Genomic DNA, 12266 nt, shown 5'->3' with positions numbered 1-12266 from the left:
AGTTTCTCTTGAAGATTAAAAATCTTATTTTGAGAGAGAGAGAGAGAGAGAGAGAGAGAGAGAGAGAGAGAGATTAACTTTGCTTGAGCAGTTGGGTGACTGGGGACAAGTATCGTATCTATTTTAAACAGTTCAGGTAGTTAACTGTATGTAACTTATAAAATTTACCGTTTTGAAAATCAGCCAATAGTTCCAGCAGGTTTTCTTCATGACGGCTTTAATTAAATGGTTTAAATGGCTTGATCACGCTCATTAATGGCAATTAAATATACCATTTATACAAATTAATAAGAATAGATTTGAGTTTGGCAAGCAAAAAAAAGTGCGAAAATATAATTTTACAAAGCAATTTATTCGAAACACAATCAAAATCATTGGACGTGCGGATAGATGCACAATGGAATCATATGCTGTAGTTTTGGATGATTTTTTTAATGCATAAACTAAATTTTTAGCACATAAATTAAATTTTTTATATAAAAAAGTATTTTAAACAGTAAGAAAGCCGCTCAAAGGAAGCCTAAATGTGAAATGCAGTCAGTGCTGAGTTCTGCTTAAACGGAAAAATCTGAATAAATTTTAATGGTCTATTTTTCTGGTCTAATATTAAGAATACTTGCAATAGTAGTTAGATGCAAAATAACAAATAAATTTTCTTTTTTTTTATATACTTTTTTTGGTATTATGAGGACGGTATAGATTTATTTATATTACGAACAATTATTGGATAAGATCCATATTTTCAGACTTGTATTAATTATTGCTAATTTAAACTATTAGCTATCGTTCACTTGAAAAAAGAAGCAATTAGGTACATCAAATGAACTACCATTGCCATATGATGGTCCATTAAAGGAAGCGTTTGCATAACTATATTATATAAAGTAGTTTGCAATAATTTATTAATCATGATTCTTTGTTGAAGTACTAATCTACCATTATATAAATCATAATCAAAATTAATTAAGATTGACCATAAAAATAAAAGTAAAATATTTACAAGCATACCATAAAATGCTTTTATATTTTCATGTTCAACATTTTAATATTTGTTTATTTATATAAAACTTAATTCAATAAATTATATTAAAAATATAGTTATCTTTATTTAAAATAAATATAACTTTTATCCATATATTATAATATGATATAAACAATACGAATTATATAAATATTTCATACATCTAAATAGTGTTACATATATAAATCACTCGTACTGCCCAACACAGCTGACATCCACAAATAGAAGATTATTCTGTGCGGACGCCGAACGTAGCTCTACATCCGGAGATCAACTAGAACAAATCACATCGGTACCGCACTCGGTACTGCTGACATGACTATTCTAATTGGTCTCCGATCATCTGCACAAAATAATTTCTCCACAAATAGACATACTAATATAGGCATACAGATAATCTGAAACAGTTTAAAACAAAGTACGTGTAGAAATAGCCAAAGGCGTAACAGTAATAGTTTAAGAGACACTGAATGGTTGGCCCTCAATACAGACTCCAAGAAGCTTAATGCCCTTATCTTTATTGCAGAAGGGGCATTATGATGAACATAGCAAAGTTCGTTCTTCCTCTGTCTTAAGCTTAAAACTAGTAAGCCTAATAACACATTTGATACATTGCCAGGCGTATTACCAAGGCAAATTGGAGGTCAAGCTCGGAGTTTTATTTTGGCTTATCCCCCGAGCAGACTCCAGAACATAAGGGACTTAGCACACACATCACAACAAGAACTTTTGAGACCTTCCAAGCTTGCGCTTTACCAGAATTTTGGATTCATGACAATCAAAAGTCTTTTTCTTTTTTTTTTTTTCATATTGAAAACAGCCTCAGAAGCATTATATGCCTTCTTTCTCACACAAATCTAACAAGGCCAAGGTCTGCATGCAAAAAGGCAAACATTTAATCAGTCAAAATTAAGATAAATTCTTCTGTAGATATCTATTGAATAATGCGGGTCATTTTCGACAACAGCTATTTTCTTAATATAAATTGATGAAATAATTATATTTTACCCTCATTAATTTGTAGTTATAAAGCACATAACATAATACAACAACAACAATAATAACAAGTCTTTGTCCCACTACTTGGAGTCGGCTACATGAATCCTTTTTCTCTATTGTGTCATGTTAAAAGTCAAATTCTCATTTAAATCTAATAAAGAAATATCATTTCTAATATTTTCTAACTAAGTCTTTTTAGGTCTACCTCTATCTTTCTTAACATAATTCAAATCTAATACCTCTACTTTCCTAATCGGATCATCGAAAGCCTGTCGTTTTATGTGAGAAGCACATAACATGATGTGATTTAAAAATATAGACACATCACAAAAGTACTTGAAACGAAAATAAGACCATTATGACATAGGGTGAAGCTTTACTCCATCCTCTTCCTGTTTTACTCGAGAAAATAACTTTTTCCTTACACAAAAAAAAAAAACCCACACTTCTCTTCATCATTATACCAATCTCTGAAACCCACACTTATCTTCAACTTTTAAACATTAAATAGGACCAAAAAAAAAATAAAACAGACGAAGCATGCACATAACACACTATGCAAACTAGAGCAAAGGTTGAATGCAATAGATTGCATTAACATAACAGAAAGTAAGAACCTACAATTCCATGTAGAATTTAATCAGATGAAACATGAATACTGCACTGGTAAATGATTGGGAACGAGAAAGAAAAGTGCAATTGCACTAAATAGTACTTCACCTCTGCAATTGAGAGCTCAAGGCGAAATTTGGGGCCATCATAGTGGTGCAAAACAGGCCTAAATGCATCTTCTTCAAGGGGCTTGCAGAGCTTTCTAACGCGAATCCTTACCTACAATTTACCAAGAAGATGACTTCAGCACAAAATTATTCAATTTTGAAATATTAAAGATCAATGAAGCTCCTGTTTAACAAAATTTTGCTCACCTGTGCAGGAAACCTAGACTCTCCTTTACACTTCTTATCCTCCCAGGCAGTTGGATCAATATTAGAACCACCAAAACTTGCAGCCTGCAAGGTGGGAAAACAAAGCCGGATGAAGTAAAAAATATGGATTCAGATTGGAAGTAAAAACATTACAAATATGAAAACACACGCTATATGACTATCCTCAAAATCATTACGTGAATGAAAACTCCTCTGGTTTCATCCCGCAAGGCAAATCGCACAAATTCCACAAGAACATACAACTAGCAAGTTCAAAATTTAGCATCATCAAGTGAGAATCTCAATAATTCCACAGATGATCATAATATTTAAGACAATTGGTCAGAAGCATGGGAATACTTCAGGCACAATTTTTACTTGTGGCAATTAGAAGCAAAATTCCATGCAATTATTCATGGTTTCTTCTTTGAATATACTAGGAAATTACTTGCGTGAGTTAAAAAAATTATTAAAGAATAAATAAACTTAAAAGAAACATTGATATAAACCAAAATGCCACCCAACCCGCAAGGAAGACAGAAATGGCTAAAAGGTCAGCAAATAGAACGAAAAAAAAGAAGTCTGTATCTAGTATGAACAGTAGTAAGAGAGGCATACATCAAAAATTCCATGAAGCTGATGAGTTGTGTAGTTGTACAGGAAAAGAGGTAATCCTGGAGTAATTGCGCGGACAGAGTCACGGTATCTTGGAGGTAAACCTAAAAAATCAGATTTATTAGCACATCGTCAATTATTAAATAACGGTAGAAACAATACATTATTTGTTTAACTGCATGAGATATCCCTGTGAGTTATAACTAATAGAATGCTTATGCAGATTGCAGTAAATACATGCTTGAACACCTACAATCATCTCAAATATTTAGCCAATAAACTTTGCCTTGAAATTAGAAAATTAAATGGATGAATTATGGTTAATATAATTATATTGCAATCTAATTTTGAGTCTGAAAAGAGTAAAGGTCGAACTGAAAAAGAAAAAAGAAGTGAATAGCATCTTCTGTGAGCAAATAACTGATTAACAAATTTTGTAAGATGAAATTTAGCATCCCTAATACAGGAAATAAGACAAACTTTTATGGCAATCCAAAAGCTACCAAAGACTAATTTTATGGCAACAGCAGGTGTCAAAACATGCCTATGCTGACCACCACTGAAGGAGAAGGTTTCAAGTTAAGTGACTTGATACTTGGAGATCAAGGAACTCAAATTGATGAATTTATTTTTCAAATCAACTCAATTTAGATTTAGAAATTTTCTATTTTATGAATGAAATTATCCTCATCAAACAAACTTTGTCCATTTTGATAGCTAAAAATGATTGGAAGTTCTTTCATTGGGCAAACCAATCCTATCAAAACCACAGTAAAATTGCATTTAGTATCTTATCCTCAAAGCTTCGTTCACCTCCTCCAGTCATTGATCATAGAAAGTTGACTTAAGATGAAATTGGAACCTATAAATAGGAAGCTTTTGCTCCTCTAAAAATTTGGTAGCACAAGGTGAGTAGAAAGAACTTTCATGAATCTAGGGTGAAGGTAAAAGGAAGTGTGTAGGAGAAAGAAAAACCTAAAGCCATTCATCATTTGAACTAAAATGAATTCAATGTAAATGCAGACTACAGTGATTAGTTGTAGCGCTTGTAGCGGCAGCAATTGGCAGCGAGGCATCGGCAGAGTGGCTACGAGTGAAGGTGGTAGCCGCAAATGGGGAAGATGCAAGATATGTTCACGGGTGAATCGAGCAATTTTGGAATATCCAAAAATGAACTAGGGTTGAGTTTCAACTTCCTCAAAATTGTACTTCCATATATTTTACAAGGAACCAAATACCTGCATTTCTAAAACATTTTTTCACTTTTAAGTAGGCATTCTCACATTCCCACTCTTATCATTTTATTTATGAAATTTTCATAATTGCTATTCTTTTCAGCATCTCACGCATGCTGAATGTAAAGTAAAATATTATGACCTTCATTTCTCAGGTGAATAACTCAATAAACAATCAAGGATTTCTTAAAATGAAAACAAATAAAAACATTTTTTATCAAAAAAGTAATAATTAAAAAAAATTTCAAGTAAATTTATTGTATATGCATAACGTATATATATAAGCTCTTTTAGTATGATAAATCTATGTAAATTTTTTAAAGTTCTTTACATGCATAAATGTGGAACTCATTAACTCCATCACATGCTTTCAAATCCTGCTAATAAGAGTACTGCTAAAAGCAAGACAACGCATATAGAACTATACAGTTGTGTGTATAAATAAATTTTTATTAGATAATATTTATAGTATATAATTTATTGTGCAGGTGTGCATCTTTTTTCCATCGTGAAGTAATAATATCATTTTTTTTACATTCACTACTTTACGTTCATGATAAAAGCGTCAACATGCTTTAGAATTTCTCCATTTATAGCATCTAAGCTGCCCAAACATGAGTAACTCTAAGCAAATGAGTTTGAATTTTCCTTATAAACTTTGGTCGTAACAAAGTATAGTATCAAAGCCGAGTTTAGAATAGATGCTGAAGAAAACAGTGGCTAGAAAAGTTTAGATTATTCATTCTTTCAATGAGTATTTATTCAGAAACCTACATAGAAGAAAAAAAATTACAATAAAACCCACAAAAATAAGCAATCCCAGCAACTGTCTGCAAGCCATTTGATCCATTCAACGATTGTTGATTGATGCTAAAGGAGCAATCCGTAGGCTCTTTCTTTCCCTTCTTCTATACGAATGAGAGAGAATTTCTTGAAAATGATAAATCCATGGACGCTAATTTCCTTATCTAGCACTCTCTCCGGCCACTCTTGATCTAATGGCTCTTCAACACTCCCCCTCAAACTGCATGGTAGAGATTTGCCATTCTAAATTTGCTTATAATATTTTTGAATATGGAGTCACCGAGTCATTTAATGAAAATTTTAGCAAGCTATCTTCAAGTTGATACATATAGAGTGCAGATTAATCCACTTCCTAATTTTCCTTTTATGAAATGTCAAGTCACATCTAAATTTTTATTTAGACTTCTTTTTCAGCAAACCAAACAGCCCTTTAGAGAAATTCATTCTTGGGAGAGAAGTTGATGTTAAATTCAAATAATTGGAGGGGAAAAAGCTTACTTTCATTATACAAAATATCCCTATTTATATATCTATGAAAGATGTTTTAATAAAGAAACAAATAACAATAGAATCATGCATAATTGTAGTAATATAATCCTTCCTAAATCAGCCACCCAAATATATAAGGAGATCGGTGTGATCCAGGTGAGCCTCCCACATATCCCCATTCTGACCATGGGATCAAGAGCCAAAGGGACAGCTAGGATGGATGGAACGGTATTTGACACTCCCACTCGAGCTGGTCAATCCCATAAAGATACAATTATCAAGTCCCTTGGTACACCATAAAGTCCTCCATTTGGTCAAAACTTTGGGAGAAATTAGCTTTAGATATTGCGGTAGCAATGAAGGTTATATTAAGCAGCGTAGCAATGAAGGCTGCATTTGTTATAGATATGATAGCAGCCACAAGGGAAGGCATACAATGAAGGCAAGACAATAAGAAAAAAAAAATTGTTTTTAGAGTTGTGGCAAATTTCAAGAACAACAACATAAAAACATGTCTCAAGCTGTCAACACTTAATACACAAATTTCATCTTGTCCGATCGATCCTACCTTTAGACCAATGAAAATCAATCGCCCGACTTCACCCAAACACTCATGTTCGATTGACCCCGTATAGGCGCACGCAAGGCCTCTGATCCCTCTAGTCTGATCGTAGGAAGGAGTGCAAGTCATGCACTCTTGCTTGTCCCGACCTTAGACCCTCAAAAGAGAGAACTCTAAGCTCTTTCCATAGCCACACAAAAGGAGGTCATGCGCTCGACTTCTCTCGGGTTTTCTTGGTCGATTCTAGACATTGTACGCAAGAGGAGCCCTTCCGCACGATCTCTCATCGATCTTGGATGCACGAAGGAAGCAGAAGGACCAATATTCCTTAGAATTTCAACAATGAAGGCCAGTGGAAGGTCTGATACTCCTTAGAATCATGGCAATGAAGGCCGATGGTGGGAACATATATTCATAATTCCAGCAATGAATGCTGATGGTAGGAACCTATATTTTTAGAATTTTGGCAATGAAGGCTGCTAGTGGAAACCTATGATCCTCATAATCCCGACAATGAAGGCCGGTGGTGGGAACCTATATTCATCAGAATTCCAGCAATGAAGGCTGGTGATGGGAACCTTTATTCCTTAGAATTCCTGCAATGAATGCTGATGGTAGGAACATAAAGAACCAACAAGCGCCAACTCCTTCAGTGTAGAATAAAGTGTTTCTAATCTCTCTGTAGCCTCGCCCTCAATATCCATGATTGATTCCCTACTTAGGGAAGTAGTGTACTTCACCATATGCGTGCTCACTAACTCTTCAATCATTGTAAGCACGCATTGGACCGTAGCAATGAACGACATTACCACCAAGAAAGCCATTTTCTTCCCCACCACGTGCATCGTCTCAACAACTCCTCGTATTAAGACCGTTCCATTGTCAAGATTCAAATCCAACGAACTGGCATCAGTCCAAATCCGACCAACAAGGTTCTCAATGACGATTTAGTCAATGGCACCGAAGAAGATGAGAACGTGGGTTACAAAGTGGCGTTCGTCCAATTTGAGGGATTGATCCAAGCGGCGGAGATCTTGGGAGAGGTTGACTTCTTCTGCTGTTTAGAAGGAGGCTTCGACCTTCTTGTACATGCGCTGATCCAAGGGTAGTTGATCGGGAACATGCAGAAGCGGTTAGGATATGGAGCAAGGAGGGGCTCTTCAAATTGAGGATTTGCTGGCATGTACAACAGCTCTTCAACCGCTCATTCCTTGCTCGATTTGGCTCCAGCACATGCTCAGAAACACATGCATGCAGATCCTGCTCGCTCCCTCTCTTGATCCTCTTCTTCATTCGGTTCGGCCCCAGGTAGGCACATACGAGAGAAGCACGCAGGAGACTGCAAAGGGGAAGCCTGCTCATTTGCTCGGCTGCCCTGGACACGCGAGCAAGAACGTAACGCAAGAACCAGCTCTCCCTCTCTCACACTCTCGTTTTTTTTATTTGATACCATGTTAAATTCAGATAATCAAGGAGGGAAAAAGCTTAATTTCATTATAAAAAATATTCATATTTATAGATCTATACAATATGTTTTAATAAAGAAACAAATAACTACAGAATCATGCACAATTGCCTAATATAATCATTCATAAATCAGCCACCCAAATATATAAGAAGCTTGATGTGATCCAGGTGAGCCTCCCACGGATCCTCATCCTGCCATAGGATCAAGAACCAAGGGATGGCTAGGATGGCTGGGACAATATTTGACAATTGCTTGATGGTGGGCCTCACAACAAAGAAAGAACCAACCATAGTTGTCAATGGCGCAAAATAGCGCGCGCTATAGCGCACGGCGCGGCGCGGCGTACCTACGGCACAATGTTCATGGCGCAGCGCAGGTATTCAAAATAGCGCGCGCTATTTGTGCCACATGTGCGCCATGGCGCATAGCACAAGGTGCAAAATAGCGCGCCAAATTGTGTTTAATAATTTTTAGTATACATAAGAATATTGTTTATATTTATTTGTTTTTATGTTTAAATAATATATTTTATATTTTAAGATAGATGAAATCTTTTGTTCGCTACCCTAATTTCACGAAAGGAAATTTTCGCTCTCTGCTTCCGCTAAATACATTTGCTTCTCTCTGTCGAATCCAACCGAATCCAATCGTTGCTTTCGCCGTTCGCTACTTCTGTCGAATACATCCTGCAAGCTTCTCTGCAAACTCCAGTCGGTGTTTCCGCCGAATTCGTCCAAAGACTTATTCGCTGCTTCCGCCAAATACGTCCCGCAGAGTCTTTTTTTCCGCCAAATCCAGTCCTGTTCTTCGTCTGCTTTGGCCGAATTCGTCCCTCAGAGGTATGATTCCCTCGAATAGACTTTAGTAAGCTCATGCAAATGAGGCAAAGATATCTCGATAACCAACTAGCTTATCGGAACCATTATTATATAAAATACTTTACAGTCTAATGCGGGATGCATTTTCATTGACTTAATAAATCCAAGGGCAAACCATGATTCTCTTTAATTCACAGAAACCTTTAGGTAGAGCTAATCATGAGGATTTGACAAACTCTTGCAATTGGGTTATCTTTTGAAATTTCCGTTCCAGACAAGTCACGATTTAATCCCAAAAGCTAAATGACAACCATGAAACATAACTGTTCATGATGGCTCAATTGAAAAATTAGTTCTTGATTGCAGGCTTCTAGCATTCAACGGCTTTGGTTTTCTGTCATGAGAATATTATTCATGCCAACAAACAACGTACTTGCATGAAGTATTAGGAATGAGGAAATTTTGTTTTGTTGATCCATGTGAATTAATGGTTTGAACAGCAAAGGTACTTGAAAGCGAAGGTGAGGTAACATCAATATTTGTAGTTTATGCCCTTTGTCTTTAAAAATTTATTGAAAAGATTTGTTACTTAAATATTTTTAGTGTCCTATGCAACTTCTCAAATCTCATTATCTATATTATTTTATAATTTATGTATAGTTTGCGCCATGTTCAAAAAGGCGCGCGCCGCGCTGTGCGCTATCCGCCATGAATCCAAAAGGACATTTGCGCCGTGGTGCGCCATTCGCCGTTAACAGGTATGGAACCAACTTTATAAGAAAAGAAAATTTTACATAGACACAATTTGTGCAAGCTTTTTGTGATGATTACTTTCCTAAGCACTTTGAAAAAAAGAAGTTAGATGACCTCTAGATAAATCAAACAAGTATAATATGGAACTTAAAACCAAACTGAGAAGTACTATTAAGATTTATTCCTCAATTTATAATAACAAAAGAAGATAAAATTAGGAAGTTCAAGTGGGTTTAAAAAGCTATAGTGAATTAGGGTTCATTTGGGAAAGCTATAGTTGTCGGTAAAGCAAGTTGTGAAGTTGTTGTACCGAAAACTGTTTTATGAAGTTGTCGTACATAAATCAATATATTTTGTTTGGGAAGTACAACTGTCGAGCTGATGTGCTGCAATCGTATGAGAAGAAATTATTTTCATATCCTTCATGATTTATAAAAAATTAATAAATAATAAAATTTGAATGACAAATTTAGAAATAAAATAAGTTAATGTTATACTAACCTTTGTTAAAAAAAATTGAAATAGCCCTACCCAAACGGTCAAACCCACTCAGTTCTGCCCATTTCCCTTTCTCACTCGCCATTGAAGGCACAATCATTACCACCTCCCATCAACAGCTTTATTGCCACCGTCCATGCTGGCATGCTACCACTTCTCGGTAAGCTCTCGCATCCTTGCAGGGTACCTCCTCGGCTTGTCCTTTCTGATCCCTTCCAAAATCCCCTTCTACGCAAGCCGGTGATTTCCCGTTTGGGGGAACCACAATGGAAGAAAGGGAGGAAAATCCAGGTCAAAACAATCGAAGGGGAGCAGCTAATTTTGCGAAATGAAGGAAAAGCGGGGGTATGCCCCTCTAGCAGTGATGGGTCGAGCTTGATTCGCGATTTTGAACTTAATGAAGTTGGAAGAAGCGCTAATGGAGAACCCCTGGCTGGTTGCTTTACTGATAGGAGGCATGTTTTGCTCTTCAATTAGCATCTACATAAGTGCGTCACCTTCATTGCTCAAGGTAAAGGAGTAATGTTTTCTACTTCTTCTACAGGGAGGACCAACATCGTGAGGAATTCTGGCTTGCATTGATAATTTTACTTGATTGCTACGTTAATACTTCTCCCATCAGCATACCAAAGTACTTTCTCAGCCAAAAAGTCTTTCCTTTCTTTATAAGTTTAAATTGATAAGAACATCAATGCAATATTATATACCTATCACGTAGAAAAGAGTTCCTAAACATAATTGGCAGGAGTATAGTAGAACTACATTTCATATCATATCACCGTTGTAAACCTTAGTGATTACAAACTTCAAACAGCACTAATGATCAATCTTCATCTTTAGAACCTTATGAATCCAATCCTAAGGGTAAATATAGAGATGAGGTATAATGTCCAACCTTAATTTTTGCCCCAAATTGGTGGAAATGAGACTATCAGTGTTAATGATCACATTGATTACCTCTTATTTGAGTTTTATTTAGGGGTAACTAACAGCTCTTAAGTGTCCATATCAAAGGACAACTCCATCACTAATCCTTCACTCATTAGCCTTGCCATCAAAGATAGAGACGGGCCCATCTTTTCCACTAGACTCAACACAATGTTGTCCACCACAACAAAAATTATTTTATCTTTCTTTCATTTTACAGGAACAAGTTAAGAATATAGCTTCTAGCATGTTCCATAGGTTACTAGAGTCTTTGTTTAGCAAAAAGAAGGGTCGGCACCTTTTTTCTTTTCCTTCCTTTTGTTTAACGAAAGAGTACCCCTCTTCATCTAATACTCAAGTCTTCTCCTTTGGGTTTTGTGATCTACAATAATCACCATAATATTGGCCAAATTGAGATTTATGATTGGGAACAAGCAAAGTTCGTAGTAATTTTTTGTAAGAACAAATCCTAACATGACTTCATCAGTGTTATTATCTCGGTATCTCCCCAAGATTTATTCCCAAAGTAACAATCTGATGTCAAAAGTCATAACTCTAAGATAAATTTCCTTGACGCTCTCTCAAAATCCGTAACTTCTTCCATTATTCTTCTATATGCCACATTGCGTAAAACTTATCATATCAATTGCTGAGCAACTCCTAAGTCATCTCTTAATGGCCATTCATCTTGAGCTCTGCATTCCACCATGTTAAAAAAAATGATGACTTAACTTTATTTAGGTAAAGGCGGTTATACCCATACAAGATGAAGCCAGTCTTCAATTTGTAGATCCAAGCACCATCTTCTCACCCATTATAAGTAGGAATCTCTACTCTAGTTTCTACTTTGAATGGTTGTATCCTTATTCCATAATAAATGGTAACAATATCCTCATCTTAATTCACTCCATCCATTTTTGCATTTGTCAGAAGAGTAGGAACAGGACTGGGCCAGCTAGTCACAACAATGATTATTTGCATCATCATCCACTCCATCATGGAAATCATCTGCTCCAGCAATCCAACTGACGCAGGAGCTACAGAGCAAATTCCCTCTGTATCAAACGTATAGCCAATTAGGCCGCCTCTGTATGGCCTATAAATAAATCCTGTGTGCCTGTAACTATAAATAGTTTTTACTGAAAGAATAA

The sequence above is a fragment of the Dendrobium catenatum genome, unplaced genomic scaffold (assembly GCF_001605985.2).
Source record: "Dendrobium catenatum unplaced genomic scaffold, ASM160598v2 fragScaff_scaffold_107, whole genome shotgun sequence".
In the NCBI taxonomy this organism is placed as follows: Eukaryota; Viridiplantae; Streptophyta; class Magnoliopsida; order Asparagales; family Orchidaceae; genus Dendrobium; species Dendrobium catenatum.
This window is presented reverse-complemented; position numbering follows the sequence as displayed.